Below are 16073 nucleotides of genomic sequence, written 5' to 3'. Positions count from 1 at the left end.
CATTTGCCTCTGACATGTAGTGGAGTAGATAGTAAAAGTACTGAAAATTGGAAATACTCCAATAAAGTAAAAATAAATACCTACAAACTGTACTTAAGTACAGTACTTGAGTAAATGTACTTAGTTACTTTACACCACTGGTTGAGCCAGTTTAGAGGGTCACCAGAGATTTCGACCCAGGACGATTCGACCCGGACCATTCGACCCGCTCTCGACCCGCTTGGACCTGACATTTCGACCCGGACCGCGAGAGAGAGAGACAGAGAGAGAGAGACAGAGACATAATAATAATAATATGTACATTGATTTACCAAACCATTATTGTGTTGGTGTTTTTATTTACCAAACAATTACAAAGCTAATGGAGGCTAATGGAACTGACTCGAATTCGCGGTTGGGCGAGTTGTCCTGGGTCGAAATCTCTGGTGACCGTTTAGAGCACTGAGCAGTCCTTCAAGATAAGTAAAGTTGACCTTTAGCCTTTGATGTCATTATACATACAGTAACTAAGTAATTTCAGTAGACCCTTCTGGGGGTGGAAGGGTTGTACTTTAAAAAACGGCCTACTTCTACTCCATCTGAGTGGCATATATTGCACTTTTTACTCCACAACAATTATTTTGCAGCTTTAATACTTTCATACTTTAATACTTTCTCTGCAGGATAGCTCCTTCTTCCACCACTGCTTTTATCAAACTTTTATCCTGCTCTCTCGCCTTTACGCGCGCACGCACACACACACACACACACACACACACACACACACACACACACACACACACACACACACACACACACACACACACACACACACACACACACACACACACACACACACACACATGCGCGCGCGTGCGCACAAATAGAACCATGTGTTTTTGATGTAGAACAATTTTGATCCACTAGATGGCGATGATGCCATACTATTTGAGCCACCACACATGATACCCCATGTAGACCATAGACCTATGTGATACCCAACACCATTTTCAGATTTTTGCAGTGGTGGAAGAAGTACTTTTACTTATTTTTAAAAAAAAGTATCAATACCACAATGTAGAAGTACTCCGTTGCAAGTAAAAGTCTGGTATTCAGAATTTACTTAGTACAAGTACAAAGGTATTGGCATCAAAATATACTTAAAGTACCAAAAGTAAAAGTGCTCATTATGCAGAATGTTTCAAAATGTATACAAATCTTTTGAAAATAGCAAATCTAGAAGCTCTCAACACGTTGCACCGCAACGCGTTGTGAGCTTGTAGATATAGAGCTTAAGTGGTTAATATGTATTTAGTAATACAAATCTAAATCTAAAAAGTAAATAGTAACTAAAGTTTCCAAAAAAAAATTGTGGAGTAAAAGTACAATGTATTCTTCAGAGATGTAGAGTAGAAGTAAAAGTATAGAAAATACTCCACTAAAGTAAAAAATCACACCCTGTGTGAAGTGGGCGGTGTCTTGCTAGCTAATCACAATACTGAATGGAGTCAACCAATCATGTACAAAAGATAAATACATTTATTGAAACACTCTTTATGATGGACGAAACCATAACTTTACAAAAACAAATTGATGGTTTTTGTAAAGTTATGGTTGCTTATATAGGGCTATGCACATGTGTCATGTGACACTGGCCAATCACAGTCCTGAATAGATTGTGATTGGCCAATCACAGCGCAGGATAATTGTACAAATTTCCAAACCTCACTTTTAGTGCCGGTTTCACTGCCCAAGATATTTGTACATTTTTCCAAATCTCACTTATAGGGGCGGTTTCACCGCCCAAAAATACCTCAAAATTGTACAGTACTTGAGTAAATGTACTTAGTTACTTTACACCACTGGGTTTTTGTTTATTCTAAGGGCAAGAGACATGTTTGTGAGCAGTATGTATATTTATATATCCTCAATTTCCTCTGTATTGGGTTCGCTAGAGTTTTCCCTCATGTTTGCACATCTGGAGCGGGTGTGTGTGCTTTTGTGGAATCAGTTTTCACGGTACATGTGTCCATGAGAATTGTTGGTGTTTCCACCAAGGTCTTGAGATGTATTCCCCCACCAGTGTACATGAACCTGGGGTCAAGGCTCATTGGGATAGCTTTAAACACTGTATTTGTCTGTGAATGTGACTGAAGCTGAATGCTCTCCACCAGAGCTCGACCCATGACAGATTTATGGGGGTGATGCCGATCCAGGGGTACTTGAGATTTTGGAGTCATACACCATGGGTCTCCAACAGGGGGTTCGGGGCCCTTAGGGGGTCTCGCAACAACATACACCCTCGGCCCTCGCCCAGGTGACCTGACGTCCCAGTAGCTACCCACAGTCAGTACTCTTAGGGAAAGACAGGGCCACTCACTCCGCTTCTCTGGAACTACTCTGCCGGGACTGGGGGAGGCTCTGGCACGTGGAGGGACTAGGCTCTGTGGGTTGTCTCCTGGCCGGGCTCCTCCTTCGTCTCACCAGGTCCAGGACCTGAGCGCTGCACCAGACTCCCCCCGATCCAAACATTTCCTTCTGACATAGACATAGACTGACATGAATTATACCATCTTATAATGAGCATTAGTGAGGACCAATTGAAGATATAAGGTTAAATGGGTGAAGTGGTCCTTTAAGCCCTATTCAAAAACATTAAAAAATAGCTGATCTACAAGCTCAGACCTGCTATTTTAGAAAAGTAAAAAAAAAGATCTGGACACATGGGCTGCATAGTGCCGATGAAAAAGTCAAATATAGTGGCCAATGTATCGGCTAAACCGATCTATCAGTCTGGCTCTACTAGTCTCCGATGTTGCCATGCGTGTCCACGCTGACCAAAACGTGATCAATCTCCTGGATGTTTGTGTGAGGTGTTTTCTTAAACCTCCTCCTGTTCGCTGAGTGAACCCCTCAGCAGCCCCAAAACTTTGTTATCTGTTAACAGCAGGAACTAAAACTTCTCTGTTTGATCTGTCTTCCTTTACACCTAATCTCGCACACTCCCCAGGGTGTCCAGGGAAACGTGTGGTGCAATTCAATCCCACCATAGAGTACAGAAGTCCTGACGTCACTCGTTCATCCCCAGGTTCGTAAAGTAATTTCGCTATGGAGAATAACATTGGGTCATCAATCGTCTCATATAAGAATTGTGGTCCAAAAATAAACAAACTGTCTCGGCGATATTGTCAGGGAGGAGGTTCTGTATCGTTTATGATAGTCAGTCACTTATATTTGATACAGTCTGTTTCTGGCGAAAATTTAACCAATTCGGCGGAAGTAACATTATCGTTTTCTCACCGTCAGTTGATGCTTCATATCCATAAGAGTAAAACCGTCTGTGTCATTTGTTTATTTTTGGAACTCAGTTCTTATTTGACGCGACATTAAATACGTCTATGGGATTCAGAATGGGGGTGGAAAACCGCGAACCAGGTAAACAAACCTAGGATGTGTAAATTACGTCAGACTTCGGTGCTCTATTGTAAAGGAAATACCTCGTCCTCGCGAGTTGTTTCTCTGAAGTTATCTTTGTTCAAGCTAAAATAAACAAAAGAGGATGAAATGGGGATATAGGCACACTGAAGCAGTTAATCTGTGTGCTCGTATCCACCATAGGGCCTAAAGACTCATTAAAAGTAGCTGATATTGTCATTCTTTAGTTTATTACAATTGGCGACTGGGAGGGCCGGCCGGGGTGGCCGGCGGACCACAGCCGCGTGCGTCACTTTGACTCAGACATAACCATAAACAAACCCGATGTGCCCATATATAGGCAGGACCACGGCCACGTCACTCTGACTCAGACATAACCATAAACAAACCCGATGCGCCCATGTCATGTCACTATGACTCAGACATAACCATAAACAAACCCGATACGGCCAAATATAGGCAGGACCACAGCCACGTCACTCTGACTCAGACATAACCATAAACAAACCCGATACGCCCATATATAGGCAGGACCACGGCCACGTCACTCTGACTCAGACATAACCATAAACAAACCCGATGCGCCCATGTCATGTCACTATGACTCGACATAACCATAAACAAACCTCAACCCCATATGCACATATAGGCATGTCACTATGACTCAGACATAACCATAAACTCACCCCCTATGCCCATATATGGTCTTGTGCATATATGGGACCGACCGACTTCAAACCCGGCACGTGCATCGGCAAGGACTCGAGGGAGTGCGATGCCTGCCGCCGAGTCGTTCGCATGCGCGCTTGTCCAGAACCGCCAATCCGACCGATATGTCCATATATGGGTATGCCAATGCCAGGTATGGGCATATATTAATGACATCAGAGATCTCCATATATGTGCATAAAAGGGACACGGGTATACAGACAGATACAGAGATCTCCATATATGGGCAGTGGGCACAAAAGAAACACAGACAGACGGGTACAACGGGCACTCTGACAAAGTCCACGACTCTATAACTCGGACATATTGGTCGGATCGGGGGTGTGACGTAGGCGTGAGGGCCGTGTAGCGGCCCGAACTCTAGTTTCCTTAAAGGTGATATTTTCTTGGGTTATAACAAAAAGTCTTTAGTTAAAAAGATAAAGCTCTATATTCTGATAGTTATTATTGCGTTTTAGTAAACAGAAAAAAGATAATTCAGGTGGTTTGCCAATTTCATCCAATCAGGAGCGAGAACCCATTTATCAGTTATGTGTTCCAGTTCCAATTTTGTCTGCAAATTGTTTAGTTTCATCACTTCCAATTTCACTTGCATATCCTGTATCCTGCATGATCTCTCTCTTAATTAGATGAAATTGAATCCCTATGTCTAAAAAGGTATTTTCTATTTACTAAAAATCTGTATAGACGGATAGACGCCTGTTACTGAACAAACACTATAGCAATGATTACTATCACGATATAGACTTATTTTAACAAAATACATAGATGAATGAATCGCTTACAACACCTTTAAACTCATCAATGTGACATTGCGAGACTGTCAGCTGAAGGCCATGCCATATACTTGGACATATGGCTGTGTAATTACCAGGACAAAAACAGTTAATTATAGCTGATCTCTCACACATTCCAGAGCTGGCCAACAATGCGGCTGTCCTTGGTGGCAGTACTTAGGTCTCGCTCACACAGTGTGTATGGAATGACTGACTCCTCTCTGCTCTACTTCAAAACACTTTTGTTCAACCCCATCCTTGTCCCCCCCCCCCCCGATGCCTGCCATGGGTCCCTAGCTCTTCTTCACACAGTCTCAGCCAAGTTGTGATCTAAGTTCATCTAATTGGTGTAATGATCTCAGCTGTTACTGCAGCCAGCCCTGAGGATGCCGTGGCAGTCCCCATATATGCGGGTCAGAACTCAGAATCAATCCCCCAGAGAGTGTTATTAGATAGAGAAACTGCTGTTTGGTTCATGTGTAGCAGTAGTGTCTCAGAACCTCGCAAGACCAAAAGCCTAATATCTCCCCAGTGGTGTAAAGTAACTAAGTACATTTACTCAAGTACTGTACTTAAGTACAATCTTGAGATACTTTTACTTTACTGGAGTATTTCCAATTGTCTATACTTTTACATCTACTCCACTACATCTCAGAGGCAAATATTGTACTTTTACTCCACTACAAAGATTTGAAAACTTTAGTTACTTTGCGGATATACATTATTACATCATAAAACATACATTAACCACTGTAGCCCTATTTTACACATAGGCTATTTGAAAATAGCAGATCTACATATATATATACTCTTACTTCTACTTTAAGTACATTTTGATACCAACACTTTTGTACTTTTACACAAGTAAACTTTGAATTCCAGACTTTTACTTGTAACAGAGTACTTCTACATTGCCGTATTGATACTTTTACTTAAGTAAAACATGTGAGTACTCTTTCCACCACTTTATCTCCCCCCGTCCAAGGGGGGATTCCGTATTAAGCCTGATTTATGCTGTCAGGGAATTTCTATACTATGCGGTGATGCACGATTCATATTGTACATAGTGTGTATGTATTTGAGTAAATACTCAGACATATGTTTATTGGTCGGTCAGACAGACTAGAATCTAGTATTGCTTCATTACTGTCTGCTTCAACTGCTATATTAAGAGTAATGCAACAAGATGACACATAATGATATCTGGCAGGGGCACACTGACCAGCGACTGGACACTTATGTGTACTGGTCACTAAAGGTCTCTGTTTAATCTATTTAGACCGGGAAAGAATCTGTGTCATTTTTTGATTTTTTTGATTGTTCAAAAATATTTTTTAAAAACATTGTGAAAGTTTGTGCAAATCTTTTTGAATATATATAATTTTTTTAAGCGATTTTAACTCAAATATTTGCTTCTGGGGGTTCAACAAATGTCTTCTAAATCCTACAGTAAAAAAAAATAACTTGTTTCTATATCAGTGGTTCTCAAACTTTTCCATGTCAAGGACCCCCAAAATTGTATGTATTTGGCTGCGGACCTCCATCACAAAATGTTTTGTAATAGGGACCCCCAGAAGCAAAGATTTGATTCAAAAATGTTCCCTTTAAAATATATATATATTCAAATCTTCGCACAAATGTTCAAGATTTAAAAAAAAAATGAATATCTACAAGCTCATAGCGCGGCACTCGGTGCCGCGCTATGAGCTTGTAGATCTGCTATTTTTGAATAGCCAAAGAAATCTTAAAATGACACAGATGCGTTCCCGGTCTTAATGGGTTGAATAAAGATAAGGACATACTAGGACATATTATGATAGCAACATGGATGCTGAGGATGGATGCAGATTAAAACACCTTGTGATTGGTGGGTAAGAATAAACTTGATTCTGTCTGCCTGGATGGGGAAATAATGAGGGTATATAAGCTGAAACTCATCAAAGGAGCTTGCTAGATTAGACCTAGAACCAATGTTGTAACTTTGTGCTAAATAAATAGTGAACATGCAGACTGGTCAGTGTTGCCAGATGTACGATAATTATCGTAATTGTACTATCATTTTACCCTCTGCACGATGTACGATCAATAATTCCAAAAATGCCCAAATGTACGATAATTTTGCCATATCACAAAAAAGTGTGTGAATTTACTAAATTCCCTGGCTGCTGATTCGGGATCCGATTTGGCTTTTCAAAATAAGTCAGGAAATCAGGAAATCTGACCATAGATCTGCACTTGGAGGCATTAAAAACACCGGTCGCGTCTTTCCAGTCCAGTTTTTTTCACTACTTTTATTTATTTAAGGTCCAGGAAGTCGCCTGCTTCCACGCAGCATGTGTGATGCGTTTTTGTCACGTAGCACTCTCAAACAAGGTTGTGTGATTTCTCTTTTTTGGCTGTGTACGATAGTTTCCTTTCAAATATAATACTTTTAAGCCTCCGGTACGATATTTCAACATTTCCCATCTGGCAACATTGAGACTGGTCTGTCTTCATTACTTAAGTGCCTTGCTCCTCTGAGATCCCACCTCAATACTTCGTTGTGTGCCGGTGTTGTTCTCTGTAAATAGCAGGTCCACAAAGCTCACAGCGCGTCACGGTTGTGACACGTTGTGAGCTTGTATATCTGCTTTTTACGGCATGCAACACCAAAAACCGTATGTTTGGCGTTAGTGTCCATTCTCACACGGGATACCTAGCCTAGGTTAGAATCCTGGGCGTTATGTATCGTTGCTGTCCGTCCAAAACAGTTACTTTTCAGGAAATGGCAAAAATATCCTGTGTTCCAATGGATGCAATGTACAGCAGTTATTAGTGGTTAGTTATTCAGTACTTTTTCAAAAACACAGGCAGACTTAACCTCTTTCACTTTCTTTCGCTATTTTTGCAACTTTTGCGCAACACTCTTGTATGATGAAGTACGACATTAATTCACAAAACATAAAAAGTTGAAAAATATGGGCACGGTGTCTGACTGACAGCAATGGTATGTGCAATGCCCTATATATATAATTTTTTTAAGCGATTTCTTTTACTCAAATCTTTGCTTCTGGGGGTTCAACAAATGTCTTCTAAATCCTACAGTAAAAAAAAAAAACTTGTTTCTATATCAGTGGTTCTCAAACTTTTCCATGTCAAGGACCCCCAAAATTGTATGTATTTGGCTGCAGACCTCCATCACAAAATGTTTTGTAATAGGGACCCCCAGAAGCAAAGATTTGAGTCAAAAATGTTCCCTTTAAAATATATATATATTCAAATCTTCGCACAAATGTTCAAGATTAAAAAAAAAAAGGGAATATCTACAAGCTCATAGCGCGGCACTCGGTGCCGCGCTATGAGCTTGTAGATCTGCTATTTTTGAATAGCCAAAGAAATCTTAAAATGACACAGATGCGTTCCCGGTCTTAATGGGTTGAATAAAGATAAGGACATACTAGGACATATTATGATAGCAACATGGATGCTGAGGATGGATGCAGATTAAAACACCTTGTGATTGGTGGGTAAGAATAAACTTGATTCTGTCTGCCTGGATGGGGAAATAATGAGGGTATATAAGCTGAAACTCATCAAAGGAGCTTGCTAGATTAGACCTAGAACCAATGTTGTAACTTTGTGCTAAATAAATAGTGAACATGCAGACTGGTCAGTGTTGCCAGATGTACGATAATTATCGTAATTGTACTATCATTTTACCCTCTGCACGATGTACGATCAATAATTCCAAAAATGCCAAAATGTACGATAATTTCGCCATATCACAAAAAAGTGTGTGAATTTACTAAATTCCCTGGCTGCTGATTTGGGATCCAATTTGGCTTTTCAAAATAAGTCAGGAAATCTGACCATAGATCTGTACTTGGAGGCATTAAAAACACCGGTCGCGTCTTTCCAGTCCAGTTTTTTTCACTACTTTTATTTATTTAAGGTCCAGGAAGTCGCCTGCTTCCACGCAGCATGTGTGATGCGTTTTTGTCACGTAGGACTCTCAAACAAGGTTGTTTCTTACACGAAATACGCATTTGTTTGTGAAAATACATATTTACATGTGTGATTTCTCTTTTTTGGCTGTGTACGATAGTTTTCTTTCAAATATAATACTTTTAAGCCTCCGGTACGATATTTCAACATTTCCCATCTGGCAACACTGAGACTGGTCTGTCTTCATTACTTAAGTGCCTTGCTCCTCTGAGATCCCACCTCAATACTTCGTTGTGTGCCGGTGTTGTTCTCTGTAAATAGCAGGTCCACAAGCTCACAGCGCGTCACGGTTGTGACACGTTGTGAGCTTGTATCTGCTTTTTACGGCATGCAACACCAAAAACCGTATGTTTGGCGTTAGTGTCCATTCTCACACGGGATACCTAGCCTAGGTTAGAATCCTGGGCGTTATGTATCGTTGCTGTCCGTCCAAAACAGTTACTTTTCAGGAAATGGCAAAAATATCCTGTGTTCCAATGGATGCAATGTACAGCAGTTATTAGTGGTTAGTTATTCAGTACTTTTTCAAAAACACAGGCAGACTTAACCTCTTTCACTTTCTTTCGCTATTTTTGCAACTTTTGCGCAACACTCTTGTATGATGAAGTACGACATTAATTCACAAAAAAAAACATAAAAAGTTGAAAAATATGGGCACGGTGTCTGACTGACAGCAATGGTATGTGCAATGCCCGTTGAGTTGTAGGATTGTCAGCAGCACAGCTCTGTCACACAGAGAGGATGAGAAGCTCTCATTCCGTCTGTCCTCAGTCTCTTGTCCTTGGTTGTTCCTACTTGAATCGCTTCCTCTGGAGAAGCGCTATACATCTCAACAGGGACTTCAGATGGTTACCATGGTTACAGGACAGGAGCAGCTCATGCTTGAAAGTTCAAGCTATAGCTTGTCATAGTTTCAAAGGCTTTTGTGTGTGGGGGCGGAAGTGTCTCTCATGAAGTACGCTCACTACACTACAACTGTTTGGTTGTTTTTCTTTTATTTCTCCGGAATTGTACATTGTTGCTGTCGGGCAGAAACCTTATCTCCGTAATTTAACTTTTTGCGCAAATTAATGCCCTACTTGATCATACTGCAGCGTCACTCAAAAGCATCAGAAGTAGCGCCGCGTTTCGAGCTTGTCGATCTGCTACTTTTGCTATTTTTGAATTTGAATCCTGAAAAGTAACTGTTTTGGACATATGAGGTTTCCACCCGGAGAGAGACGATATCATGTATATATATATATTCTTGTCACTGCCAACACCCACTTGTTGTTCTTGGGAGGGAGTAGACAACACATGTGTCCTCCGATAGTTGCCAGCCGCTTCTTTTCACCTGACAGTGAAGCCCCCTATATACTTCAAAATAGTTCAACCGACACCAATCCTTTTTTTTCTTTTTGCTTCAAGAAGGGCTTACCGATCTGAAGAAGGTTCGCCAGAATTCTTGAGTTCTGAACCCCAGACCCCATTCACTGCCTTTGCTAATCTGCCCATATAGCTCAATGAATCTGCCCTACCAAAAGGAGTAAAGGAGTGTAAAACCCTACTCACTTTCAAAACTGCCCTAAAGATACACCTTCAGGAGGCTGCAATTCGAAAATGGCCCCTGTCAAAGTCTTAACCTAAACCCCAAACCTTTCATTTTTTTATTCCTTTGTACATATTTTTTACTTTTCATACCAGTAACCTGTAAGCTGATTGTATGACATTCTGTATAGTAGTGTGTATATCTGTCTGTCTCTTACATGTCATCATGATTTGTGTGCGTGGGGATCTCATTTTAAACAAGCTTAGTGCTTTATGAGCCTTCCAGTTTAGCAGACCTTGTATTGTGAATTTTACTTCCATGTACTGTTGTTCTCATGTCTTACAAAATAAAGTACATCAATCAATCAATCAATCAAAGTGTATACTCCTATGTGATTGTCATGTTACAAAAAAATCCAATAAAAATTATTAGAGTAAAGTACTTGGTTACTCTTCACCACATGATCTAACCGCAGTCTAGTGGGGGCAGGAGAAACTGTCAGGTCTGATGCTTATCCCCCATTCAGGGTTGGCGATGATGGCTTTTTTAGCAAGTTGAGCTGTAGGCCTACTGAAGTGTGTGAAATGCAGAGGTTGTGACAAGGGACAGCTCAATGTCACTCAGTGGAATAATGCAGGAGCCGAAGTGACAACTCTTTTCTGCTCGTTTCCAGGGACTATATTGGGGTCATCGTGGTGTTAGACAAACAACTGCAATGGCAGCCGGTTGAAGGATGGGCAGAGTTTCTCTGCACAGTTTGAGGTTTTTAACATGAACCCTACAGCGACCCTTTTCTGGTCATGTAATAGACAGAGGCTCTCAAACTATGGTTCGGGACCCCAAGGGGGGGTTGCGAGAAGGCAAAGGTAGTGTTGGCACTTTGACAACTGAAAAAAGAACAACGTATCATTCCCATGAAGTCCATTATTTATTTGTAGTCTATACTTATTTGTTTTTAGAAAACAAAGCCTGTGAATGCATTTTTGTTAGATTATTTAATTTTGTTTTATTAAGGGTCTGGCAACAGATATAGGCTTCCATTTACAAATGTGTACAGAAACGCTTTAGCTATCAAACTACATTGATAAGACACAAAATCAGCAGGAATCACAGTGTTGTAAATGTATCCTAATCAATTAGTTAATGGAAACCTATGTCCAAAATCGTCCCTTTTCTATTATTGCTTTTTAAAATAGTGAAAATAGCCGATCTACAAGCTCACAAAAAAATAAATAATGCAGATCTGTGAGCTCGTAGATCGTAAATTTTGATGAAGTGGGGCATTAATTTACGAAACAACCATGAAAAGTTGAAATATTAAGGTTTCTGCCCGAAAGCAACGAATTATGCTTTTTTGAACATCTTTGAAAACTTTTTTTTTTTGAACCCCTGTAATAGGAGAACATTCGGGAGAAATAGCATCATCACGTTGTGAGCTTCATCGGCTATTTCTGACGCAGAGATTCATTTGGTATAGAATGGATAGAATAATCTAGTTTCGATTTTTTTGTCACTGTGTATTTGCACATACGTGAAATCTGTCCTCTGCATTTACCCATCCTATAACTACTACAGTAGGAGCAGTGAGCATCCATTCTACAGCGCTCAGGGAGCAATTAGGGGCAATGAGAGGTCTTGCTCAGGGACACACGCCGACACATTGCTGGCCTCTGGGGGACACCATGACAGAGTACAATTCATCCTTCTTCCTTTTTCTGGTCAAGCTTTCAGCTAAACACTTGTTGACGTGACACCAACTGAATTTCAACTAGGTCGAGCACTGCTTTGAATGCAGGCAGAAAATATCTGCCCTTGACTGTCCTTTAACCCAGTGGTTCTCAACCTGTGGCTCGGGACCCCCATATGATTCTGGGGGTGTCCCCACAAACTATACAATAAAAACTGGTCAAACAATGGCCAAATTATCAAATAATATAAGAAAGAGGCAAACATGTTGAAAATAGCCGATCTACAAGCTCACAACGGCTCGCGTTGTCTTGTAAGGCGTCTCTTGTAAGGCCAAGAGAGAACCACTGCTTTGTAATGCCTTTGGTGCACTTTCGTTTTGTCCCTTCTTGAGCACCAGCACTCCTCGGATGGTGTGCTGACTTTTGATCTGTTCTCTCTAAAGTGCTCATTATTCACCAAATGTAGCACCTCGGAGGAACGGTCCTATCGGACAATCTGTCTTTTAAACCAGTGGTTCACAAACACTGGGTCGAGACCCATTTGTAATGTATTGTTGATTTCTCATGTGTGTGTAATCTTTTTCTGTAATCTCGACAGCATTGCAAATGAGGGTGAGCCTCAATGGTCTTTTCGAGAATAAATAAAGGTTTCAATCAATCAATCAATTTGTGGGTCGTGGACCCATTTTTATGGGTAGCGAGTAAATATTCCTTAATTTTCAGTTTCCTACGTTTAGTTTTTTAATTGTTATTAGTTCAATACATTTCAAAACATTTCCCCCCCAAAAAATCACAATATTTAATAAATGAATTGTGTTTTTTTTAAGTACTGAAAATAGTTTTTTTTTTTTACAATAGTTTGGTTCCCGGCCCGGGGAGACATCAAATGTATCTTTTGGGTCTTGAGCTAAAAAGTTTGTGAACGACTGTTTTAAACTATCATGACTCATGATTGCTATTTATGCTATTTTCAAAGATTTTAGTACTTTTATTTTTGGTACTTTAAGTACAAGTTGATACCAATACTTTTGTACTTTTACTCAAGTAAATTTTTAATTCCGGACTTTTACTTGTAACGGAGTATTTCTACATTGCAGTATTGATACTTTTACTTAAAGTAAAACATTTGAGTAGGCTACTTTTTCCATCACTGCCCATTTCCCATGCAGACAGGATCTGGTGCGGTCCGTCGCCATGCAGGCGTGTTGTGGTCGGCTGGGGGCCTCAGCGCCAGATACAGTAAAAGGCCCCCATGTGTATCGGAGCAGTGTAGCGCCGCGGGAGGGAACAGAGATTGAGGTGGCAGGACTGTTTGTTAGCCGCATGTTGCACAAACAACTCCACGCTCCCTGCTGTGAAGTAGACTCGGCCCTGTTGTCGAACGCCCGGCTTGACGGAGAGACGAGCGGAACAGTGGAGAAGGGGAAAAACAGATGGAGAGAAGACTAGACAACAAAAATCATCATACTGTGTGGTAACTGGAAATGTCAGTGTGTGTTCAGCTAATACTGGGACCAGTGTGGCCCCATTACGAACCTCTCACTCCGCTATACAGCTCCGAGATGAGGTTCCACTGCGAGCTCTACCGGAATCGGTGGAGCAGCCGCAAAGGGTCCGTGGATTACCCTTTTGGTTCGCTCACGAAACAACCGTTTAGCTTATTTAGTCAGCATGTGGCCATGTTTTCCCATTGGGTTGAATACCTCTCAAACATCTGTACAGTTTGGAAAGTACTTTTTTTTTTTTTTAAAGCATTACCACACCATTTATTACAATGGGGATTGATTGATTGATTAATTGAAAAGACGAGCAAGATAATCAAATTATAGCCAGAGAAAGAACAGCAAGTGGTTTGATTCCTGTCTAAGCTGACCTGTTAGAGGGGTTAAGTGCTACTTGAGTAGAGCCGGGCTTAAATCCTGTCCAGACAGATGGCAGTGCCACCCAGTGAGGAGCCACACCCACATTGGGTAGAAACCTTGTATCTCCCAGGCGGCAAGGATGCTCCCCGGGATATGAAGCCAATAAGGAAGTGCTATTTCCCCCCCCTGCTGGCTGCAGAATAATTACCACGCCATTCATTACAATGGGGATTTGACCGGACTTTACAGAACCAGAATCGTTTTCGTGCCCATCGTATCATTATTTCCACAGAAGAAAGAAAGGGAAGCAGAAGAGGAGGTGGGGTGGGTGGGGGGGGGGGAAGGGGGGAAAGGAGATCAAACAAGAAAAAACTAATAACAAATTATCTACATATTTACATAAAATATAAAGATGCGTGAGCATAGCAGCAGATGGATACTGCGCATGATATACTTAATGGACCTTATACTGTAGGTGCTAGAAAAAAAACACAAAAAGACAAGTCAGTGCGTTGTACATGGGATTAAGGTGCAAAATGTCAATGCGTGTCGACCGCATAATCCACATAAGGTAGACTGACACTGGTGTAATCCGCAAGTAGGTCATACACTAATCATTGTCATAAATACTTTATGCTTTCAGTCGTTGCACAAGAATGACGTGCAAAAGTAGCGAAAATAGCCTATGTATTGAAGGTGAAAGTGATTAAGTTTGTCTGTGGGTCTTGAAACCAATGAAAAGCATTAACAAGAGCATGTGAGTAAATAATTACTATTGGAACACAGGTTCTTTTTTTCTGTTCCATTTCCTGAAACGTCACGGTTTTGGACATACAAGGTTTCCACCTGACAGCGACGACATACGTCATTGCCACCAGAAGCAGAGGACCAGACTACCCGCGGTGTTGCCACCTGTGCTGTAACACGCAGCATAATTAAAGTTTATCAAGAAAACCCTTCGCTCATCACTGACTCATTTTTCCCCGGCATCCCTAGAGCTCCCCTCAGCCAGCTAGAGAGAGGTGAGGCTCTATGCACAGCAGCCATATTGGAAAGAAATTGGGCCTCTTCCTTACTTCCTTCACAGGTTTTACCAATGATACTAATGGAGGCGTGTTCCATTTCATGTAGCACAGTGGTTCTAACCTTTTAATTTCAAGGACCCCCATAACTCTGAGAGTGTACAAATGGAACCAAATGGACCCTTACAGGTCCATTTGGTTCCATTTGTACACTCTCAGAGTTGCACACCTTTAAAGCCCCCTCAAGGAACCATGAGGGTCCCTGGACCACACTTTGAGACCCACTGGTGTTGCAGAGTGTTTCCAGTGAGCCAAAATGCACAATATCAACACCCTGACTCTGTTGAATGGAAGCCTTAGTATCATTGGTAACACCTGTGAAGGAAGTAAGAAGAGGCCTAATTTCTCTCCAAAATGGCTGCTGTGTGTGCATACAGCCTATTGAAGTTATAATCTCTCACACTCTCCTTCAATCTTTTTTTTAATACTTTATTGTGTCAAAACTAATAATATAATACATCAGACATGTTGACACACACGTTTGTGTTTGCATATAGGCTATGTAAGACCCTACACCTTTACAAAAAGGGGGGAAAATGGGATACAATAAAATAAATAATAAATGCTTTACATTTATATATAGCACTGACGAAGGTCCTAGGACTGAAACGTTTGCTTTTTTAAATCACTTTGAGCACCGAGCACACCATGAGCATTTAAAACAAAGAAAATATATTTTTTATCAAGTCTGTCTCAGGAGTTTTCCTTAAATCTTTTTCTACCAGTTATCCTTTATATTTTTGAGACCACCGCACCTGCAGTCAACCTTGACCAAAGGACAAAGAAGGGCGCAACAGTTTTCCCTGTTCATTTATATACCCACATACAAATCATGTATAAGGGGAAAATAAAACAAAGAATAATAAATTCATACAAAATAAAAAGGGGGGAAAAAGTTCAGTCACTCGATGGCGGCGCATGTCAAAAATATCTAGAGTGGCAGATTTGAGCCCGTTTGTGTCACGTGCCGAAAATAGCTGTTCCACAAGCTCACAAACCATTAGGGATGA

The sequence above is a fragment of the Gymnoscopelus braueri genome (genome assembly GCF_963280865.1).
Source record: "Gymnoscopelus braueri genome assembly, chromosome: 3".
NCBI lineage: Eukaryota > Metazoa > Chordata > Actinopteri > Myctophiformes > Myctophidae > Gymnoscopelus > Gymnoscopelus braueri.
The sequence above is the reverse complement of the archived record's forward strand: the minus strand, read 5'-3'. Positions refer to the sequence as shown.